This window comes from Arachis ipaensis, chromosome B1 (genome assembly GCF_059453495.1).
Source record: "Arachis ipaensis isolate K30076 ecotype BB chromosome B1, ASM5945349v1, whole genome shotgun sequence".
Taxonomy (NCBI): Eukaryota; Viridiplantae; Streptophyta; class Magnoliopsida; order Fabales; family Fabaceae; genus Arachis; species Arachis ipaensis.
This window is the reverse complement of record NC_142436.1, coordinates 74,707,377-74,730,604: the sequence shown is the minus strand read 5'-3', so window position 1 is coordinate 74,730,604 and position 23,228 is coordinate 74,707,377. Positions and strand designations below refer to the sequence as shown.

The window sequence follows — 23,228 nt, the reverse complement described above, 5'->3', positions numbered from 1 at the left end:
ATTTAGCTTTTGGAAAGAAGATTATAAAGACTAACCGTGACTGATTTTTCCCTAAAGAAGTGGACACTGATATCACAATCATATTCTGAAAAAACAGGACCAAAATTGATATATTAAGCAAATAAACCACTATTAGTCTTCTTGAGACAGATACCAAAAAAGAAGGATATGGTGGTACCTACCGCATGAGCAATTCTTAATAGGACTTCATGTGAAGCTCTGCCAGTAAGAACTTTCTTCAAAGCATAAAAATAGTACAACAAGATGAATTCACCAAAGCATAAAAATGGTACAACAAGACTGAAATGCCAAATGAATATCCATAATTCTCACTATAATACAGGACTAAACAGTTAATAGAGAAAGCCAAAGAACAATACCATTCCAGAATGCACTGAAAATGAAACTCATGCTTGCAACTTGTCACCTGCAGGAAGGGTGAAAGAAACCAGCATGATCAAAAGAGTCAAACAAAAGTCATCCAAAGAAATGAACACATGATAAAAAAAATTAGGGTCATACGGTGGAAGGATCACTGTCACAGAAGGCTTCAAGACAGATGCTACAAGAATTGTCACAAGCATCCTGAATTTAACCCTCCACAGAAGCAGCAGCTGAAGTCAATTGCGCCTCAGACTTGTCGCTATCTTCAATTCCAGGAGATCCCTACAAAAACAATACCATCCAAAAAATCCCCAAAATCAGAACACAACTAATAAAAAAATGACACATAAAGCTACCCCTCCCTCAAAACTAAGATGTTAAAAGCAACACGCATTTTAAAAGATAAAAAGAGAGAGGGGGGAGGAGAACAAGCATTTGCATTAAGACATTAACTAACCTATCATAGTTCACAGCAGCTCTAATTTTCAGATAAACAAAGCATAAATTCGGTTAAGAAATGAAATATGGTCATCATTCAAAGATCCAACCCTACTTGAAGTAAGCCAATTGTTTATTAGGACAATCTAATCAGCACCACCATTGATCACAGCTTCTTTAGCAGAAATAAGCTCATAAAGCCCCAAAAGGTTTTTGAGATCCTTGACAGCCATATTGCTCAAAGCCTCACCCAAGATTTGCCTACATCATGCAATAATTGTTCAATTTTTCTGTGATTCAATTATTTAGTAATAATTGGTTCATCGAACTTGCCTGTTGTGGTTCTGAAGGTTACTGATTTGCACACGCAGTTTTGCAGATTCTTGCTGGTAATGCTGAAATATATATATATATATATATATATATATATTTAGTGAAAAAGCTATATATATATATATGATGCTGATGAGATTAATAATGAATTAATAAGTAATAACCTGAGCATTAATCTCAGAAGTGGATCCACCATTAGAAGAATCTGAACTGGCTTTCTTGTACCTCTCAATAGATGCTTTGACACTGTTAAAATGTTGAAGAATTGAAAGTCAAATCATCCAACTCAATGAGTTAACTGAACCTTAAACGCAACTATTCAAATGCCTCAACGTCAAAGTCTAATTGGATTTGATCAAAAATAAAATGTTTAAATAGTACCCTACTCTTACAAATACCTTAATTTCCTTGACCCACTCATTGGCTGCACCTGCCACCGTTTTATCTCTGAAATAGAATGAAACTCTTAGCACTAGAACTCCAAACCCGCAGTCCAAATAAAATTCACTTTTTAATATTCATTTCAGATTAGGCAGGGGCAGGTAGAAAAATTGTTCCAATCCCATATTTTTATTTTTGTTTTTTTGCACACAGAACTTGATGATGTGCTGGGGATGGCATTTGATATTCAATACACTATCTTCCAATTCCATCTCCCCCCCCCCCAAAAAAAGAATAGCAGGAATGGAAGAAAGAAAGAAAGAAAGAAAGTGCACCTCCATACAAGGAATCAAGGATAGCAGGATCAGTTTGTATTATAGCAGAATGGAAGAATGTGCAAGCAAATATTAGTTCAGGTATAATGCTGCAATCCAATTTAACGATTCAATAGTTTATTGGTAGCACGAATTGTGAATCACACTTTTCACAACGCGTACCACTAACCAGCAAGTGCACTGGGTCGTCCAAGTAATACCTTACGTGAGTAAGGGTCGAATCCCACAGAGATTGTTGGTTTGAAGCAATCTATGGTTATCTTGTAAATCTTAGTCAGGAAGTCAATTATGTTTATCAATTGAATTGTGAATAACCAGTAGAGCATAAATTAAAAGTTACTTGTTGTGCAGTAATGGAGAATATGTTGGAGTTTTGGAGATGCTTTGTCCTCTGAATCTCTGCTTTCCTCTGTCTTCTGATTCACGCACGCACGTCCTCCTATGGCAAGCTGTGTGTTGGTGGATCACCATTGTCAATGGCTACCTTCCATCCTTCCAGTGAAAACTACGCTCACGCGCTCTGTCACAGCACGGCTAATCACCGGTTGGTTCTCGATCCGGTTGGAATAGGATTTACTATCCTTTTGCGTCTGTCACTAACGCCCAGCCTTCAGGAGTTTGAAGCTCGTCACAGTCATTCAATCCTTGAATCCTACTCGGAATGCCACAGACAAGGCTTAGACTTTCCGGATTCTCATGAATGCCGCCATCAGTTCTAGCTTATACCACGAAGATTCTGATTGAAGAATCTAAGAGACACTCATTCAATCGGATATAGAACGGAGGTGGTTGTCAGACACACGTTCATGGGTTGAGGAAGGTGATGAGTGTCATAGCTCATCACCATCATCACAGTTAAGCACGAATGAACATCTTAGATAGGAACAAGCGTGTTTGAATGAAAACAGAAATACTTGCATTAATTCATTGAGACACAGCAGAGCTCCTCACCCCCAACAATGGGGTTTAGAGACTCATGCCGTCAGAGAATACAAAGTTTAGATCTGAAATGTCATGAGATACAAAATAAGTCTCTAAAAGTTGTTTAAATACTAAACTAGTAGCCTAGGGTTACAAAATATGAGTGGACTATGATGGATGATGCAGAGATCCACTTCTGGGGCCCACTTGGTGTGCTGGGGCCCACTTGGTGTGTGCTGGGGCTGAGACTTTAAGCAATCCTCATGCAGAGGCCATTTGTGGAGTTGAACGCCAGTTTTTGTGCCAGTTTGGGCGTTCAACTCCAGTTTTTGATCCTTTTCTGGCGCTGGACGCCAGAATTGGGCAGAGGACTGGCGTTGAACGCCAGTTTACGTCGTCTATTCTTGTGCAAAGTATGGACTATTATATATTTCTGGAAAGCCCTGGATGTCTACTTTCCAACGCAATTGGAAGCACGCCATTTTGAGTTCTGTAGCTCCAGAAAATCCACTTTGAGTGCAGGGAGGTCAGAATCCAACAACATCAGCAGTCCTTTTTCAGCCTGAATCAGATTTTTGCTCAGCTCCTTCAATTTCAGCCAGAAAAATACCTGAAATTACAGAAAAACACACAACTCATAGTAAAGTCCAGAAATATGAATTTTTCCTAAAAACTACTAGAATTAGACTAAAAACTAACTAAAACATACTCAAAACTATATGAAATTATCCCCAAAAAGCGTATAAAATATCCGCTCATCACAACACCAAACTTAAACTGTTGCTTGTCCTCAAGCAACTAGACAAATAAAATAGAAGACTAATAGGTTGAGAAGCAATAATATCTCAGAGTTTTTGAATGAAGCTCAGATTCTAATTAGATGAGCGGGACTAGTAGCTTTTTGCTTCTGAACAGTTTTGGCATCTCACTTTATCCATTGAAGCTTAGAGTGATTGGCATCTATAGGAACTCAGAATTCAGATAGTGTTATTGATTCTCTTAGTTCAGTGTGATGATTCTTGAACACAGCTTCTTTATGAGTCTTGGCCGTGGCCCTAAGCACTTTGTTTTCCAGTATTACCACCGGATACATAAATGCCACAGACACATAACTGGGTGAACCTTTTCAGATTGTGACTCAGCTTTGCTAAAGTCCCCAATTAGAGGTGTCCAGAGTTCTTAAGCACACTCTTTTTTTTTTTTTTCGCTTGGACCTTGACTTTAACCGCTCAGTCTCAAGTTTTCACTTGACACCTGCACGCCACAAGCACATGTTTAGGGACAGCTTGGTTTAGCCGCTTAGACCAGGACTTCAGTCCTTTAGGCCCTCCTATCCACTGATGCTCAAAGCCTTGGGATCCTTTTTAATTGCCCTTGCCTTTTGGTTTTAAGGGTTATTGGCTTTTTCTGCTTGCTTTTGCTTCTTTTTTTTTTTTTCTGCAAGCTTTGTTCTTTGCTGCTTTTTCTTGCTTCAAGAATCATTTTTTTTTTATTTTTCAGATTCTCAATAACATGTCTCATGTTCATCATTCTTTCAAGAGCCAACATATTTAACAGTCTTAAACAACAAATTCAAAAGACATATGCACTGTTCAAGCATTCATTCAGAAGACAGAAAGCATTGCCACCACATTTAACCAATTAGAATTTGTTTTATTTAAACTCGAAATTTTATTGCTTCTTATTCAAAAGATCTACTATTTTATTCATGTTTAATGATGATGAGAAAAATAAACTATAGCTTAATTGGAGATAAAATCAAATAGATACTAATTACTATTATATGACTTCTAAGGTAAACTTTTTATAAGGACACTATCACAGAGTTACGGCAGAAATTGGAAATTAACAACCTTTATTTTGGAGGTATGGGAGTTCCTCTGATCCTTGGGAGACTTGGTATCACAGAAGACTTTTGGCACTTCAGTTCCCTTAAGTCACGTCCCTGCTCCTCTTGTTCTTTAAGTATATGGGTCAGCATTTGACTGTGTTCCTTCTGTTGTTTTATTATTTGCTCCATAGCTTCCTGTATCTTGGTGACAGACGTCTCAAGATGTTCCCAATATTCTGCTTGAGGAATCTCTGGGAGGAATTCCTGTGCTCTCTTCTTGATATGATCCTCCTGTGCTTGTTGTCTCTCCATTGATGCTTTGGTGATTGACTTTTCAATTAGGATATATTCAGTTATTCCCATCTTGACTCCAGCGTCCTTGCAGAGCAGAGATATCACACTTGGATAAGCCAACCTGGCCTCTCTTGAATTTTTGTTAGCAATCTTATAGAGCTCTGTTGAAATCAGCTGATGAACCTCCACTTCCTTTCCCATCATGATGCAATGAATCATCACTGCTCTTTTAACTGTGACTTCAGAACGGTTGCTGGTGGGCAACAGAGAACGCCCAATGAAGTCCAGCCATCCTCTGGCAACTGGTTTGAGATCCTCCCTCTTGAGTTGATTTGGGACGCCCTTTGTGTTGGTGGTCCACCTGGCTCTAGGAATACAGATGACCTCTCCAATTTTATCCAGGCCAATGTCTGCTCTCATCATCCTCCTGTTGAAGGAGTCTGGATCATCCTTTAGCTGAGGTAGCTTTAGTATCTCTCTGATCTTGTCAGGGGTGGTATGAACAATTTTTCCCCTGACCATGGTCCGAAATTCGTAGCAGGCAATTCCAGATAGTCTTTGCTTGTCAGTCTGCCACATATTAGCATAGAACTCCTGGACCATGTTCCTTCCTACTTTCGTTTCAGGATTAGCTAGGACTTCCCAGTTCCTGATTCGAATTTGCTCCTGGATCTCCGGATATTCATCTTCTTTCAGATCGAATCTAACTTCCGGGATCACTGATCTCAGACCCATTACTTTAAGATAATGGTCTGAATGTTCTTTAGATAAGAACTTCTCTTGATTCCAAAGTGGTTTTGGAACGCTCTCTTTCTTGTCTCTAGGAGTGTATTGTTTCCCTTTGGGAGCCATGATCTTAGTGATTTCGGAAAAACACACCAAACTTAGAGGTTTGCTTGTCCTCAAGCAAAAGAAAAGAAAGGAGAGGGATAGAAGGAGATTGAGTAGCACTTGTTGATGAAGGAGGGGGGGCCGAACCCAATTTAAAGGGGGGGAGGGGTGAATTTTCGAAAAATTGGAGGAGATAAGATAAAAAGATTGAGTTGAAAAAGATAAGATAGAAGATATAGTTTAATTTTGAAAAGATAGGATAGATTTTTGAAAAAGATAATTCTGGATTTTGAAAAAGATAATATGAAAAAGATATTGGAGAAGATATGGATTAGTTGAAAAGATTTTTGAGTGAAAAAGATAGATTTTGAAAAAGATAGATTTTTCAGAAAAGATTTTGAAAGGAGTTGGGTTGAATTTGGAAAGATGGATTTTTAGAAATTAAGGTTTTTTGAAATCAGGGTTCTTGATATGTTCATGTAAACATCATGCATTGATGCATAAAATTTGAAATGGAAATACGTGTGGGATTGCTTGGATTTGGCTCCTTCCTGTCCTCCTGGCGTTTGAACGCCCAAACACTGCCTGTTTTGGGCGTTCAGCGCCCAAATGCTGATCTCCTGGGCGTTCAGCGCCCAGTTGCTGCCATTCCTGGCGTTCAACGCCCAGTGGGTGGCCATTTCTGGCGTTGAACGCCCAAATGCTGCCATTACTGGCGTTCAGCACCCAGTGGATGCCCATTTTGGGCGCTGAACGCCCAAAATGCCCCTTTTGGCGTTTTCTTGCCATTGAGCTCTTTTACTCTGTTTTGTGTGCTGATTCCTTCTGTAACCCTGTAAACTTATACAAATGACTTTGTACCTTAGTGTCAGTGAACTTTATATAAACAAATAAAAATAAAAATAGGGCAAAAATGCTTAGAGGATTGTTGCCCCATGGCTGGGTTGTCTCCCAACAAGCGCTTCTTTATTGTCTTTAGCTGGACTTTGCTGAGCTTTCAATCTAGCTTCAGCCTTGAGCATTCTTGCTCAGTGTTGCCTTCAAGATAATGCTTGATTCTCTGTCCATTGACAATGAACTTCTTATCAGAATCAATATCTTGAAGCTCCACATAACCATATGGTGACACACTTGTAATCACGTATGGTCCCCTCCACCGGGATTTCAGTTTCCCGGGGAATAGCCTGAGTCTAGAGTTAAACAACAGGACCTTCTGTCCTGGTTCAAAGATTCTAGATGACAGCTTTCTGTCATGCCATTTTTTTGATTTTTCTTTATAAAGCTTGGCATTTTCGAAAGCTGTGAATCTGAATTCCTCTAGCTCATTTAGCTGGAGCAATCGTTTTTCTCCTGCTAATTTGGCATCTAAGTTTAGGAATCTGGTTGCCCAGTAGGCCTTATGTTCCAGTTCCACGGGCAAGTGGCATGCCTTACCATACACGAGTTGGTATGGAGAGGTCCCTATAGGGGTCTTGAATGCTGTTCTGTAAGCCCACAGAGCATCATCCAAGCTCCTTGCCCAATCCTTTCTACGGGTATTTACTGTCCGTTCCAGGATTCTCTTTAATTCTCTATTAGAGACTTCAGCCTGCCCATTGGTTTGTGGATGATATGGAGTGGCCACCTTGTGGCGAATTCCATACCGAACCATGGCAGAGTAAAGCTGTTTATTGCAGAAGTGAGTGCCCCCATCACTGATTAACACTCTAGGGACACCAAACCTGCTAAAGATATATTTCTGGAGGAACTTCAGCACTGTTTTAGTATCATTGGTGGGTGTGGCAATAGCCTCAACCCATTTTGATACATAGTCAACTGCCACCAGAATATAAGTGTTTGAGTATGATGGTGGGAAAGGTCCCATGAAGTCAATTCCCCATACATCAAACAACTCTATTTCCAAGATTCCTTGTTGAGGCATGGCGTAACCATGAGGCAGATTACCAGCTCTTTGGCAACTGTCACAATTACGTACAAACTCTCGGGAATCTTTATAGAGTGTGGGCCAATAGAAGCCACATTGGAGGACCTTGGTGGCTGTTCGCTCACCTCCGAAATGACCTCCATATTGAGATCCATGGCAATGCCATAAGATTCTCTGTGCTTCCTCTCTGGGGACACACCTACGGATAATTCCATCTGCACATCTCTTAAAGAGATAGGGCTCATCCCACAAGTAGTACTTTGCATCAGTAATTAGTTTCTTTTTTTGTATTCTATTGTACTCCTTGGGTATGAACCTTGCAGCTTTATAGTTTGTAATATCGGCAAACCATGGTGCTTCCTGAATGGCAAATAGATGCTCATCAGGGAATGTCTCAGAGATCTCAAGGAAGGGGAGGGACATCCCTTCCACTGGCTCTATCCGGGACAGATGATCAGCTACTTGGTTCTCTGTCCCTTTTCTGTCTCTTATTTCTATATCAAACTCTTGCAGAAGCAATACCCATCTGATGAGCCTGGGTTTTGAATCCTGCTTTGTGAGTAGATACTTAAGAGCAGCATGGTCAGTGTACACAATCACCTTTGATCCTACTAAGTAGGATCTGAACTTGTCAATGGCGTAAACCACTGCAAGTAATTCCTTTTCTGTGGTTGTGTAATTTTTCTGGGCATCATTTAAAACGCGACTGGCATAATAAATGACATGCAGAAGCTTGTCATGCCTCTGTCCCAGTACTGCACCAATGGCATGATCACTGGCATCACACATTAACTCAAATGGCAATGTCCAGTCTGGTGCAGAAATGACTGGTGCTGTGACCAGCTTAGCTTTCAGCGTTTCAAACGCCTGTAGGCATGCTGTGTCAAACACAAATGGCGTGTCAGCAGCTAGCAGATTGCTTAGGGGTTTTGCGATTTTTGAAAAATCCTTTATAAACCTCCTATAGAATCCTGCATGCCCCAGAAAGCTTCTGATTGCCTTAACATTGGCAGGTGGTGGTAATTTTTCAATTACCTCTATTTTTGCTTGATCTACCTCTATTCCCTTGTTTGAGATTTTATGCCCAAGAACAATTCCTTCAGTCACCATGAAGTGACACTTTTCCCAGTTTAAAACTAGGTTGGTTTCTTGGCATCTTTTCAGAACAAGTTTCAGGTGATCAAGACAGGAGCTGAATGAGTCTCCATATACTGAGAAGTCATCCATGAAGACTTCCAGAAATTTTTCCACCATATCAGAGAAAATAGAGAGCATGCATCTCTGGAAGGTTGCAGGTGCATTGCATAGCCCAAAAGGCATCCTTCTATAAGCAAACACTCCGGATGGACATGTGAATGCTGTTTTCTCTTGATCCTGGGGATCTACTGCAATCTGGTTATAGCCTGAGTAGCCATCCAAAAAGCAGTAATAATCATGACCTGCTAGTCTCTCTAGCATCTGGTCTATGAATGGTAAAGGAAAATGATCCTTTCTGGTGGCTATATTGAGCCTTCTGTAGTCAATACACATGCGCCACCCTGTAACTGTTCTTGTAGGAACCAGTTCATTTTTTTCATTATGAATCACTGTCATGCCTCCCTTTTTTGGGACGACTTGAACAGGGCTCACCCAGGGGCTGTCAGAAATAGGATAAATAATCCCAGCCTCCAGTAATTTGGTGACCTCTTTCTGCACCACTTCCTTCATGGCTGGATTTAGCCGCCTCTGTGGTTGAACCACTGGTTTGGCATTATCCTCCAATAGGATTTTGTGCATGCATCTAGCTGGGCTTATGCCCTTAAGATCACCTATGGACCACCCAAGAGCTGTCTTGTGTGTCCTTAGCACTTGAATAAGTGCTTCCTCTTCCTGTGAATTTAAAGCAGAGCTTATGATCACTGGAAAAGTGTCACCTTCTCCTAGAAATGCATATTTCAAGGATGGTGGCAGTGGCTTGAGCTCTGGTTTAGGAGGTTTTTCCTCTTTCAGAAGAAAGTTCAGAGGCTCTTTCATGTCCCCTGAATCCTCCAAATCAGGCTGAACATCTTTAAAGATGTTTTCCAACTCTGATTCGAGACTCTCAGCCATGTTGATCTCTTCTACCAAAGAGTCAATAAGGTCAACTTTCATGCAGTCTGTTGATGTGTCTGGATGCTGCATGGCTTTGACAGCGTTCAATTTGAACTCGTCATCGTTGACTCTCAGGGTTATTTCCCCCTGCTGGACGTCAATGAGGGATCGTCCAGTTGCTAGGAAGGGTCTTCCTAGAATGAGAGTAGCACTCTTGTGCTCCTCCATTTCCAGCACAACAAAGTCAGTGGGAAAGGCGAATGGCCCAACTCTGACAATCATGTCCTCAATCACGCCTGATGGGTATTTAGTGGAACCATCAGCAAGTTGGAGACATATCCGGGTTGGTTTAACTTCTTCAGTTAAGCCAAGCTTCCTGATAGTGGATGCAGGTATTAGGTTGATGCTTGCCCCAAGATCGCATAAAGCTGTCTTGGTGCAATCACCTTCTAATATGCATGGTATCAGAAAACTCCCAGGGTCTTTAAGCTTTTCAGGAAAGCTTTTCAGAATGACTGCACTGCATTCTTCAGTGAGGAGAACTCTTTCTGTTTCTCTCCACTCCTTTTTATGACTCAAGATCTCTTTCATGAACTTGGCATAAGAAGGTATTTGCTCAAGTGCCTCTGCAAATGGAATCTTTATTTCAAGAGTCCTTAGATAATCTGCAAAGCGAGCAAATTGCTTATCCTGCTCCTCTTTCCAGAGTTTTTGAGGATAAGGTATCTTGGCTTTATATTCCTCAACCTTAGTGGTTAAAGAAGCCTTTTTAGAGGGGTTGTTGTCAGCACTTGTGTGTGTCTGATCCCTCACTGGCAATTGAATGCCAGAGTCAGAAGCTGGAGTGACGTTAGACGCTAGCTCACTGTCTGTTCCTGGCGCCTGAACGCCAGAAATGTGCCCCGGTTGGGCGTTCAACGCCAGATTCTTGCCCATTTCTGGCATTGAACGCCAATCCTGCCTTGTTTCTGGCGCTGAACGCCAGTTTTGGGCATGGTCTGGGCGTTCAGCGCCAGCCTTCCACCCATTTTCTGGCGTTTTAGTGCCAGAATTATTTTTTCCTGGGCTCTTACTGTCCTCAGGGGAATCTTTGGTGGGTTGCTTATTTCTTGAATTTTTGATGCCTTGAGGTGGGGTATTTAATGTTTTCCCACTTCTTAATTGAACTGCTTGGCATTCTTCTGCTATTTGCTTTGATAGCTGCTGCTTTGTTTGCTTAAACTGTTCTTCCATATGTATATTAGCTATCCTTGTCTCCTGTAACCTGTCTTTGAATTCAGCTAGCTGCTTTGTTAGAAAATCTAATTGCTGATTGAATTCAGCAGCTTGTTTTACAGTACTGAATTCAGCAGTTACTGTTTTAACCTCTTCATTCATGGAAGGGTTGCTGCTTAGATACAGATGCTGATTCCTGGCAACTGTATCAATGAGCTCTTGAGCCTCTTCGATTGTCTTTCTCATATGGATAGATCCACCAGCTGAGTAATCTAAAGACATCTGAGCTCCTTCTGCAAGCCCATAGTAGAAGATGTCTAACTGAACCCACTCTGAAAATATTTCAGAGGGGCATTTTCGTAGCATCTCTCTGTATCTCTCCCAGGCATCATAAAGAGATTCATTATCTCCTTGTTTAAAGCCTTGGATGTCCAGCCTTAGCTGTGTCATCCTTTTTGGAGGGAAATATTGATTCAGGAATTTTTCTGTCAGCTGTTTCCATGTTCTTATGCTGGCCTTAGGTTGGTTATTTAACCACCTCTTAGCTTGATCTTTTACAGCAAATGGAAACAGTAATAGTCTGTAGACATCCTGATCTATTTCCTTATCATGTACTGTGTCAGCAATCTGTAGAAACTGTGCCAGAAACTCTGTAGGTTCTTCCTGTGGAAGACCGGAATACTGGCAACTTTGCTGCACCATGATAATGAGCTGAGGATTCAACTCAAAGCTACTAACTCCAATGGAGGGTATGCATATGCTACTCCCATATGAAGCAGTAGAGGGGTTAGAATATGACCCCAGAGTCCTCCTGGACTGTTCATTTCCACTTATGTCCATGATGGATTTCTATGGATATAACTTGGACTGATTTATCTTTTTATTTATTTTATTTTATAAGAAGTAAATACTTAAATAAAATAAAATAACTAAAAAGAATTTGAATTTTGAAAATTATTTTTTTTTTTTGTAAAAAAAATTAAAAATAATTAGTTAAAAAAAACGAAATTTTTTTTTTGAAAAAGAGGGAAGATATTTTCGAAAATTAGAGAGAGAGAGTTAGTTAGGTAGTTTTGAAAAAGTTAAGAAACAAACAAAAAGTTAGTTAGTTAGTTGAAACAAATTTGAAAAGATAAGAAGTTAGGAAGTTAGAAGAGATATTTTGAAAAGATATTTTTGAATTTAGTGAGGAGAGAGAAAAACAATAAGATAGTACAAGATTTAAAATTTTTAGATCTAATGCTCCTTGTTTTCGAAAAATTTGGAGGGAAAACACCAAGGAACACAAAACTTAAAAATTTTAAGATCAAGACACAAGGAAAACTCAAGAACACTTTGAAGACTCACAAGAACACAAGAACATGAAGGAAGAACACCAAACTTAAAATTTTTAGAAAACCAAACCAAAATTTTCGAAAATCAAAGGGGAATCAACAAGAAAACACCAAACTTAAAGTTTGGCACAAGATTTAATAGAAAAAATATTTTTGAAAAAGAAGGTTTTGAAAAGAGTATAAAAGATTCTAACCCAATCAAATTAATGTTCTAGCCAAATGAGTTATGGGACCTTATTAAAGTTTGGCACAGGATTTAATAGAAAAATTATTTTTGGAAAAAGGTTTTTTAAAAATATGATAGCCAATTACCATGAACATAAACACCACGTTCTAATTAACTGAGCTATAAATTTAAAGTGTTTTAACAAGGGATAAATAATAAAAGACTCTAAACCAAAAAAAAAAAGAGAAGATTTTTCCTAATCTAAGCAACAAAATAATCCGTCAGTTGTTCAAACACGAACAATCCCCGGCAACGGCGCCAAAAACTTGGTAGCACGAATTGTGAATCACACTTTTCACAACGCGTACCACTAACCAGCAAGTGCACTGGGTCGTCCAAGTAATACCTTACGTGAGTAAGGGTCGAATCCCACAGAGATTGTTGGTTTGAAGCAATCTATGGTTATCTTGTAAATCTTAGTCAGGAAGTCAATTATGTTTATCAATTGAATTGTGAATAACCAGTAGAGCATAAATTAAAAGTTACTTGTTGTGCAGTAATGGAGAATATGTTGGAGTTTTGGAGATGCTTTGTCCTCTGAATCTCTGCTTTCCTCTGTCTTCTGATTCACGCACGCACGTCCTCCTATGGCAAGCTGTGTGTTGGTGGATCACCGTTGTCAATGGCTACCTTCCATCCTTCCAGTGAAAACTACGCTCACGCGCTCTGTCACAGCACGGCTAATCACCGGTTGGTTCTCGATCCGGTTGGAATAGGATTTACTATCCTTTTGCGTCTGTCACTAACGCCCAGCCTTCAGGAGTTTGAAGCTCGTCACAGTCATTCAATCCTTGAATCCTACTCGGAATGCCACAGACAAGGCTTAGACTTTCCGGATTCTCATGAATGCCGCCATCAGTTCTAGCTTATACCACGGAGATTTTGATTGAAGAATCTAAGAGACACTCATTCAATCGGATATAGAACGGAGGTGGTTGTCAGACACACGTTCATGGGTTGAGGAAGGTGATGAGTGTCACAGCTCATCACCATCATCACAGTTAAGCGCGAATGAACATCTTAGATAGGAACAAGCGTGTTTGAATGAAAACAGAAATACTTGCATTAATTCATTGAGACACAGCAGAGCTCCTCACCCCCAACAATGGGGTTTAGAGACTCATGCCGTCAGAGAATACAAAGTTTAGATCTGAAATGTCATGAGATACAAAATAAGTCTCTAAAAGTTGTTTAAATACTAAACTAGTAGCCTAGGGTTACAAAATATGAGTGGACTATGATGGATGATGCAGAGATCCACTTCTAGGGCCCACTTGGTGTGCTGGGGCCCACTTGGTGTGTGCTGGGGCTGAGACTTTAAGTAATCCTCGTGCAGAGGCCATTTGTGGAGTTGAACGCCAATTTTTGTGCCAGTTTGGGCGTTCAACTCCAGTTTTTGATCCTTTTCTGGCGCTGGACGCCAGAATTGGGCAGAGGACTGGCGTTGAACGCCAGTTTACGTCGTCTATTCTTGTGCAAAGTATGGACTATTATATATTGCTGGAAAGCCCTGGATGTCTACTTTCCAACGCAATTGGAAGCACGCCATTTCGAGTTCTGTAGCTCCAGAAAATCCACTTTGAGTGCAGGGAGGTCAGAATCCAACAGCATCAGCAGTCCTTTTTCAGCCTGAATCAGATTTTTGCTCAGCTCCTTCAATTTCAGCCAGAAAAATACCTGAAATTACAGAAAAACATACAACTCATAGTAAAGTCCAGAAATATGAATTTTTCCTAAAAACTACTAGAAATAGACTAAAAACTAACTAAAACATACTCAAAACTATATGAAATTATCCCCAAAAAGCGTATAAAATATCCGCTCATCATTTATGTAGATCAAGAAACCACAGAACCAAATTAGTGTTCACAACAATGATTAAAATCCATTTCAAAATCTCATGCAAGAAAACCAAGAGACAAACATGGCATCTCAAACAAACACTACACTTAACATTTCTGAGCTACAAGTAGAAGAGAGTGTGAAGTAGTGTCTACAAATACACCACAATTCATTTTCACATGCCAAGAGAGCAGCAGAAACACTCAATAAGATCAAGAAAATGCATAGCAATATAACTGAATACAAGTCATACTGTTTACCTTGTTTATCTCCTCTTTGTTATAATTATAATTCTCAAGCGGCTTCCATTCTTTTGTTGCCTTCAGCAGGACAGAACATAATATACAGTTCCTGTATATGAAACCGCATGATTTATCTTTCAAGCTGCCACTAAGTTCCTGTATCATTAATCTTTTTGAGTCAAGGTATTAACATGTTATTAGTGTAAAGATGCACCACCAAGCACAACTATTTGCAATCAGTAAAAGATTAGTTAATCACTTTTCAGCTTGAAAGAAAGAGTTTATGACTAGAATCCCTTGTGAAACAGATACTAAAACAAATATTAAGAACAAATGACATTTAAAAGAAGAAAATGGTCTCACCAGTCTTGAAACACAAGGAAGTGACGGGTTCCACAATAACATCCATAACCAGTCTCGCCACATCTTTGCACCGCATGTCAAACCAGCAAACACGGCCATCCTTTTATTTCAATATTTTCAATTAAGAAACAGATAAAAATCAATGCGTTAAATCAGAACAAAATAGTTAAATTTATAAATTGGAGATCTTAAGATAAAAGTGGAAGCCACGATGAATGAATCTCACCTCAACTAAACTGAGTAGATGGTTGCAAATATTGTGAGAGTAAGATTGATAATGTTGTTCCTAGGGTTTGCAAAAGTTGTGAGAGTAAGATTGATAAAGTGAGCTCGGAGAGTGTGAGACAGGTGAGCGCGCGATGAGAGTTTGACACAGAGTTACCTAAAATCAGAGAAGAGAAGGGGCAGGAGCAGTGAATCAGAAACGACGCACGGCGAGGAGGGGAGGAACCCTTCGCGACGGCGATGCCACGAGCTCAACTCAGAACTTCGTGCAATGGCGAGGAGAGGAGGAACGATGCGAAGAGGGCCGAGTAGAGCTTCCCCAGATGACGGCACCCACGGTCTATCCCCGCCGGCGGCGACAGCACCTTCTACCGGAGGAGAAGAGTACTCGACGACAACTTTGAAGAGGGATGAGGGTGAAAATGAGAAAATGAGTTCATAGGTCAGGAGTGTGAATGGAGCTCGATAGTGTGGTGATAAAATTAGGGTTAACTCAATATTTCCGACGGAAAATTTTAAATTACAGAGGGAAAATCCGTCTGTAATAATTTAATGAAACGCAACATTTTTTCTATTTAATTACAGACGAATTTTTCGTCTGTAACTATTTCTCACGAAAAAAAATTAATTTTACCGACGGAATTATCGACGGATTCTATTTTCCGTTTGTAATTTATGCTAATTCATTTTTTTTGTTTTCCAACAAAAAAATCCCTCTGAAATTCCGTCTGTATTTCCGTGGGATAAAATCCGTCGGAAATATCTGTCTGTAATAACTAATTTTCTAGTAGTGAAAATACATAAGTGAAAGGTTCAGGCATGGCTGAATGGCCAGCACCCAAAACGTGATCACAGGATCAAAAATACAATCCAGGATGTCTAATACAATAGTAAAAAGTTCTATTTATAATAAACTAGCTACTAGGGTTTACAGAAGTAAGTAATTGATGCATAAATCCACTTCCGGGGCCCACTTGGTGTGTGCTTGGGCTGAGCTTGAATGTTACACGTGCAGAGGCTCTTTCTAGAGTTTAACGCCAGGTTGTAACGTGTTTCTGGCGTTCAACTCTGGTTTGTGACGTGTTTCTGGCATTTAACTCTAGACAGCAGCGTAGAACTGGTGTTCAACGCCCTTTTACGTTATTTAAACTCGGCCAAAGTATGGACTATTATATATTGCTGGAAAGCCCTGGATGTCTACTTTCCAACGCAATTGGAAGCGCGCCATTTTGAGTTCTGTAGCTCCAGAAATTTTACATTGAGTGCAGGGAGGTCAGAATCCAACAGCATCAGCAGTCCTTCTTCAACCTCTGAATCTGATTTTTGCTCAAGTCCCTCAATTTCAGCCAGAAAATACCTGAAATCACAGAAAAATACACAAACTCATAGTAAAGTCCAGAAATGTGAATTTAACATAAAAACTAATAAAAACATCCCTAAAAGTAACTAGATTCTACTAAAAACATACTAAAAACAATGCCAAAAAGCGTATAAATTATCCGCTCATCACAACACCAAACTTAAATTGTTGCTTGTCCCCAAGCAACTGAAAATCAAATAGGATAAAAAGAAGAGAATATACTATAAATTCCAAACTATCAATGAAACATAGCTCCAATCAGATGAGCGGGACTTGTAGCTTTTTTCCTCTTGAATAGTTTTGGCATCTCACTTTATCCATTGAGGTTCAGAATGATTGGCATCTATAGGAACTCAAAGTTCAAATAGTGTTATTGATTCTCCTAGTTCAGTATGTTGATTCTTGAACACAGCTACTTTATGAGTCTTGGCCGTGGCCCTAAGCACTTTGTTTTCCAGTATTACCACCGGATACATAAATGCCACAGACACATAATTGGGTGAACCTTTTCAGATTGTGACTCAGCTTTGCTAAAGTCCCCAATTAGAGGTGTCCAGGGTTCTTAAGCAGACTCTTCTTTTGCTTTGGACCTTGACTTTAACCGCTCAGTCTCAAGTTTTCACTTGACACCTTCACGCCACAAGCACATGGTTAGGGACAGCTTGGTTTAGCCGCTTAGGCCAGGATTTTATTCCTGTAGGCCCTCCTATCCACTGATGCTCAAAGCCTTGGGATCCTTTTTATTTACCCTTGCCTTTTGGTTTTAAGGGCTACTAGCTTTTTGCTCTTGCCTCTTGGTTTTAAGAGCTTTTGGCTTTTTCTGCTTGCTTTTTCTTTTTCTTTCTATTTTTTTTTCGCCATTTTTTTTTCTGCAAGCTTTGTTCTTTGCTGCTTTTTCTTGCTTTAAGAATCATTTTTATGATTTTTCAGATTATCAAATAACATGTTTCCTTGTCATCATTCTTTCAAGAGCCAACATATTTAACATTCTAAAAACAACAACTTCAAAAGACATATGCACTGTTCAGGCATTCATTCAGAAAACAAGAAGCATTGTCACCACATCAATATAATTAAACTAAGTTCAAGGATAAATTCGAAACTCATGTACTTCTTGTTCTTTTGAATTAAAACATTTTTCATTTAAGAGAGGTGATGGATTCATAGGACATTCATAACTTTAAGACATAGTTACTAACTACTAATGATCATGTAATAAGACACAAACATGGATAAGCACTTAACATAGAAAACGAAAAACAGAGAATGTAAGAACAAGGAATGAGTCCACCTTAGTGATGGTGGCGTTTCCTTCTTGAGGAACCAATGGTGTCCTTGAGCTCTTCTATGTCTCTTCCTTGCTTTTGTTGCTCCTCCCTCATTGCTTTTTGATCTTCTCTAATTTCATGAAGGATGATGGAGTGCTCTTGATGTTCCACCCTTAATTGTCCCATGTTGGAACTTAATTCCCCTAGGGAGGTGTTGATTTACTCCCAATAGTTTTGTGGAGGAAGATGCATTTGAGGCATCTCCGGGATCTCATGGTGATGAGCTTCATGCGTCTCTTGAGATCCATGCATGGGCTCTCTTGCTTGCTCCATCTTTTTCTTAGTGATGGGCTTTTCTTCCTCAATGGGAATGTCTCCTTCTATGTCAATCCCAGCCGAATTGCATAGATGGCAAATGAGGTGAGGAAAAGCTAACCTTGCCATAGTGGAGGACTTGTCAGCCACCTTGTAGAGTTTTTAAGGTATAATCTCATGAACCTCCACCTCTTCTCCAATCATGATGCTATGGATCATGATGGCCCGGTCTATAGTAACTTCAGACTGGTTGCTAGTGGGAATGATTGAGCGTTGAATGAACTCTAACCATCCTCTAGCTACAGGCTTAAGGTCGAGTCTTCTCAGTTGAACCGATTTGCCTTTTGAGTCAATCTTCCATTGAGCTCCTTCCACACATATGTCCATGAGGACTTGGTCCAACCTTTGATCAAAGTTGACTCTCCTTGTGTAGGGGCGTGCGCTCTCTTCCATCATTGGCAAGTTGAACGCCAATCTTACATTTTCCGGACTAAAATCTAAGTATTTCCCCCGAACCATGGTGAGATAATTCTTTGGGTTTGGGTTCTTACTTTGATCATGGTTCCTAGTGATCCATGCATTGGCATAGAACTCTTGAACCATTAGAATGCCGACTTGTTGGATGGGGTTTGTTAGAACTTCCCAACCTCTTCTTTGGATTTCATGTCGGATCTCTGGATACTCATTTCTTTTGAGCTTGAAAGGGACCTCGGGGATCACCTTCTTCTTGGCCACAACATCATAGAAGTGGTCTTGATGGGCTTTAGAGATGAACCTTTCCATCTCCCATGACTCGGAGGTGGAAGCTTTTGTCTTCCCTTTCCCTTTTCTAGAGGATTCTCCGGTCTTGGGTGCCATCAATGGTAATGGAAAAATAAAAAGCTTATGCTTTTACCACACCAAACTTAGAATTTTTCTCGCCCTCGAGCAAGAGAAAAAAGAATAGATGAAGAAGAAGAAATGGAGGAGAGGGAGAGAGATATGTGTTTCGGCCAAGAAGGGGAAGAAGAGAGGGTTGTGTTGTGTGAAAATGAGGAAGAATGGAGGGCTATATATAGGGAAGGGAGGGGGGGTAAGGTTCGGCCATAAGGGTGGGTTTTGGGTGGAAAATTGATTTTGAATTTTGAAGGTAGGTGGAGTTTATGAGGTAGGTTTATGGGGAAGAGTGGATGGATGTGAGTGGTGAAGTGGTGATAGGGAAGAGAGATTGAGGTGATTGGTGAAGGGTTTTGGGGAAGAGTGTTTATTGGGAAGAGAGGATGAACATTGAGAAGAGGGAAGAGAGTTAGTGGTGGTAGGTGGGGATCCTGTGGGGTCCACAGATGCTGAGATGATCCTGTGGGGTCCACAGATCCTGAGGTGTCAAGGAATTTCATCCCTGCACCAATTAGGCATGTAAAATGCCTTTGCATGCAATTCTGGCGTTTAAACGCCGAACTGATGCTTGTTCTGGGCGTTCAACGCCCAGATGCAGCATATTTCTGGCGTTGAACGCTAGCCAGATGCTTGTTTCTGGCGTTCAGCGCCAGCTCTTCTTCACTGCGCATTTCTGGCATTTGGACGCCAGGATGCTGCTTGTTTCTGGCGTTCAACGCCAGAAACATGCTCTGTTCTGGCGTTGAACGCCAGACAGATGCTCCTTACTGGTGTTTAAACGCCAATGAGATCTTCCTCCAGGGTGTGATTTTTCTTCTGCTGTTTTTGATTCCATTTTCAATTTTTATATTTATTTTGTGACTCCACATGATCATGAACCTAATAAAACATGAAATAACAATAAAAATAAAATAGAATTAGATAAATAAAAATTGGGTTGCCTCCCAACAAGCGCTTCTTTAATGTCAATAGCTTGACAGTGGGCTCTCATGGAGCCTCACAGATGTTCAGAGCATTGTTGAGACTCCCCAACACCAAACTTAGAGTTTGGATATGGGAGTTCAACACCAAACTTAGAGTTTGGTTGTGGCCTCCCAACACCAAACTTATAGTTTAACTGTGGGGGCTCTGGTTGACTCTGCAGAGGGGGAGGCTTACTGTGCCTCTTTTTCATGTTTACAGAAGGATAACCTTGAGTTGTAAACACAAGGGAGTCCCCATTCAATTGAAGGACTAATTCACCTCTGTCAACATCAATCACAGCTCTTGCTGTGGCTAGGAAGGGCCTTCCAAGGATGATGAATTCATCCTCATCCTTCCCAGTATCTAGGACTATGAAATCAGCAGGGATGTAAAGGCTTTCAACCTTTACTAATATGTCCTCTACTTGTCCATAAGCCTGTTTTCTAGAATTGTCTGCCATCTCTAATGAGATTTTAGCAGCTTGCACCCCAAAGATTCCCAGTTTCTCTATTACAGAGAGGAGCATGAGGTTTATCCCTGAACCAAGGTCACACAGAGCCTTTTCAAAGATCATGGTGCCTATGGTACAAGGTATTAAGAACTTTCCAGGATCCTGTTTCTTCTGAGGCAATGTCAGTTGATCCAGATCACTCAGTTCATTGGTGAACAAGGGAGGTTCATCTTCCCAAGTCTCAATACCAAATAATTTGGCATTCAGCTTCATGATTGCACCAAGGTACTTGGTAACTTGCTCCTCAGTAACATCTTCATTCTCTTCAGAAGAGGAATACTCATCAGAGCTCATGAATGGCATAAGGAGGTTTAGTGGAATCTCTATGGTCTCTAGATGAGCCTCAGATTCCTTTGGTTCCTCAGAGGGAAACTCCTTGTTGATCACTGGACGTCCCAGGAGGTCTTCCTCACTGGGATTCACGTCCTCCCCTTCCTCTTTGGATTCGGCCATGATGGTTATATCATTGGCCTTGCACTCTCCTTTTGGATTTTCTTCTGTATTGCTTGGGAGAGTACTAGGAGGGATTTCAGTGATCCTTTTACTCAGCTGGCCCACTTGTGCCTCCAAATTTCTAATTGAGGACCTTGTTTCATTCATGAAACTTACAGTGGCCTTAGATAGATCAGAGACTAAGTTTGCTAAATTAGAAATATTTTGTTCAGAGTTCTCTGTCTGTTGCTTAGTGGATGATGGAAAAGGCTTGCTATTACTAAACCTGTTTCTTCCACCATTATTAAAGCCTTGTTGAGGCTTTTGATCCTTCCATGAGAGATTTGGGTGATTTCTCCATGAGGGGTTATAGGTGTTTCCATATGGTTCACCCATGTAATTCACCTCTGCTATTGCAGGGTTCTCAGGATTATAAGCTTCTTCTTCAGAAGATTCCTCTTGAGTACTGTTGGATGCAGCTTGCATTCCATCCAGACTCTGAGAAATCATATTGACTTGCTGAGTTAATATTTTGTTCTGAGCCAATATGGCATTCAGAGTATCAATTTCAAGAACTCCCTTCTTCTGAGGCATCCCATTACTCACAGGATTCCTCTCAGAAGTGTACATGAACTGGTTATTAGCAACCATGTCAATGAGTTCTTGAGCTTCCGCAGGCATTTTCTTTAGGTGAATGGATCCACCTGCAGAAGTATCCAATGATATCTTTGATAGCTCAGATAAACCATCATAGAATATATCCAGGATGGTCCATTCTGAAAGCATGTCAGAAGGACACTTTTTGGTCAGTTGCTTGTATCTCTCCCAAGCTTCATAGAGGGATTCACCTTCTTTTTGTCTGAAGGTTTGAACATCCACTCTAAGCTTACTAAGCTTTTGAGGAGGAAAGAACTTGGCTAAGAAAGCCATGACCAGCTTATCCCAAGAGTTCAGGCTATCTTTGGGTTGAGAGTCCAACCACACTCTAGCTCTGTCTCTTACAGCAAAGAGGAAAAGCATGAGCCTGTAGACTTCAGGATCTATTCCATTCGTCTTAACAGTATCACAGATCTGCAAGAATTCAGTTAAGAACTGAAAAGGATCTTCAGATGGAAGTCCATGAAACTTGCAGTTTTGCTGCATCAGAGAAACTAATTGAGGTTTCAGCTCAAAATTGTTTGCTCCAATAGTAGGGATGGAGATGCTTCTTCCATGTAAATTGGAATTAGGTGCAGTAAAGTCACCAAGTATTCTCCTTGCATTATTATTATTTTCGGCTGCCATCTCCTCTTCCTGTTCGAAAATTTCTGAAAGGTGCTTGTTGGATTGTTGTAATTTAGCTTCTCTTAGTTTCCTCTTCAGAGTCCTTTTAGGTTCTGGATCTTCTTCAACAAGAATGTTCTTGTCCTTGCTCCTGCTCATATGAAAAAGAGAGAACAGAAAAATAATAATAATAGGGATCCTTTTTGCCCAGGTATAGAGATTTCCTTATGTAAGTAGAAGAAGAAAAGAAGAGTAGAAGAAAAGAAGAAGAGAAAATCTGAACTCAGAGAGAGAGGGGGTTCGGATTTTTGGTGAGTGAGGAAGAGATGTTAGTAAATAAATAAATAGAAGGAGATGAGAGAGAGAGAGAGAGAGAATTTTCGAAAATTATTTTTGAAAAATGGTTAGTGATTTTCGAAAATTAAAAGAAGAAATAAATTAAAATTGAATTTTAAAACAATTAGTTAATTAAAAAGAATTTTTGAAAAAGAGGGAGATATTTTCGAAAATTAGAGAGAGAGAGTTAGTTAGGTAGTTTTGAAAAAGATAAGAAACAAACAAAAAGTTAGTTAGTTAGTTGAAACAAATTTGAAAATCAATTTTGAAAAGATAAGAAGATAAGAAGTTAGAAAAGATGTTTTAAAATTAAATTTTTGAAAAAGATATGATTTTGAAAAAGATAAGATAAAAAGATATTTTTGAAAAGATATGATTGAAATTAGTTTTGAAAAAGATTTGATTTTTAAAATCACAATTAATGACTTGATTCACAAGAAATCACAAGATATTATTCTAGAACTTAAAGTTTGAATCTTTCTTAACAAGCAAGTAACAAGCTTGAAATTTTTGAATCAAAACATTAATTGATGATGTTATTTTCGAAAATTATGAGATAGAATGAAGAAAAAGATTTTTGAAAAATATTTTTATAATTTTCGAAAATAAATAAGAAAAATGAAAAAGATTTATTTTTGAAAAAGATTTTGAAAAAAGATAAGATTTTTTTTAAATTGAAAATTTGATTTGACTCATAAAAACAACTAGATTTTTA

General features: G+C 39.7%; 1 long non-coding RNA gene and 1 other non-coding gene across 2 annotated transcripts; one reads left to right on the top strand and one right to left on the bottom strand.

The window, feature by feature from the left end:
* Nucleotides 1-544: 544 nt before the first annotated feature.
* LOC107618540 (uncharacterized) lies at nt 545-1,373 on the bottom strand. Its single transcript, XR_015902745.1, has 3 exons — nt 1,320-1,373; nt 842-1,083; nt 545-614 (listed from the first exon to the last, which is right to left on the bottom strand). It is a non-coding gene; the product is annotated as an uncharacterized LOC107618540 (long non-coding RNA).
* A 20,321-nt stretch (nt 1,374-21,694) lies between these two features.
* On the top strand, nt 21,695-21,802 carry LOC148577056 (small nucleolar RNA R71). Its single transcript, XR_015903589.1, has one exon. It is a non-coding gene; the product is annotated as a small nucleolar RNA R71 (small nucleolar RNA).
* The last annotated feature ends 1,426 nt before the right edge of the window (nt 21,803-23,228 follow it).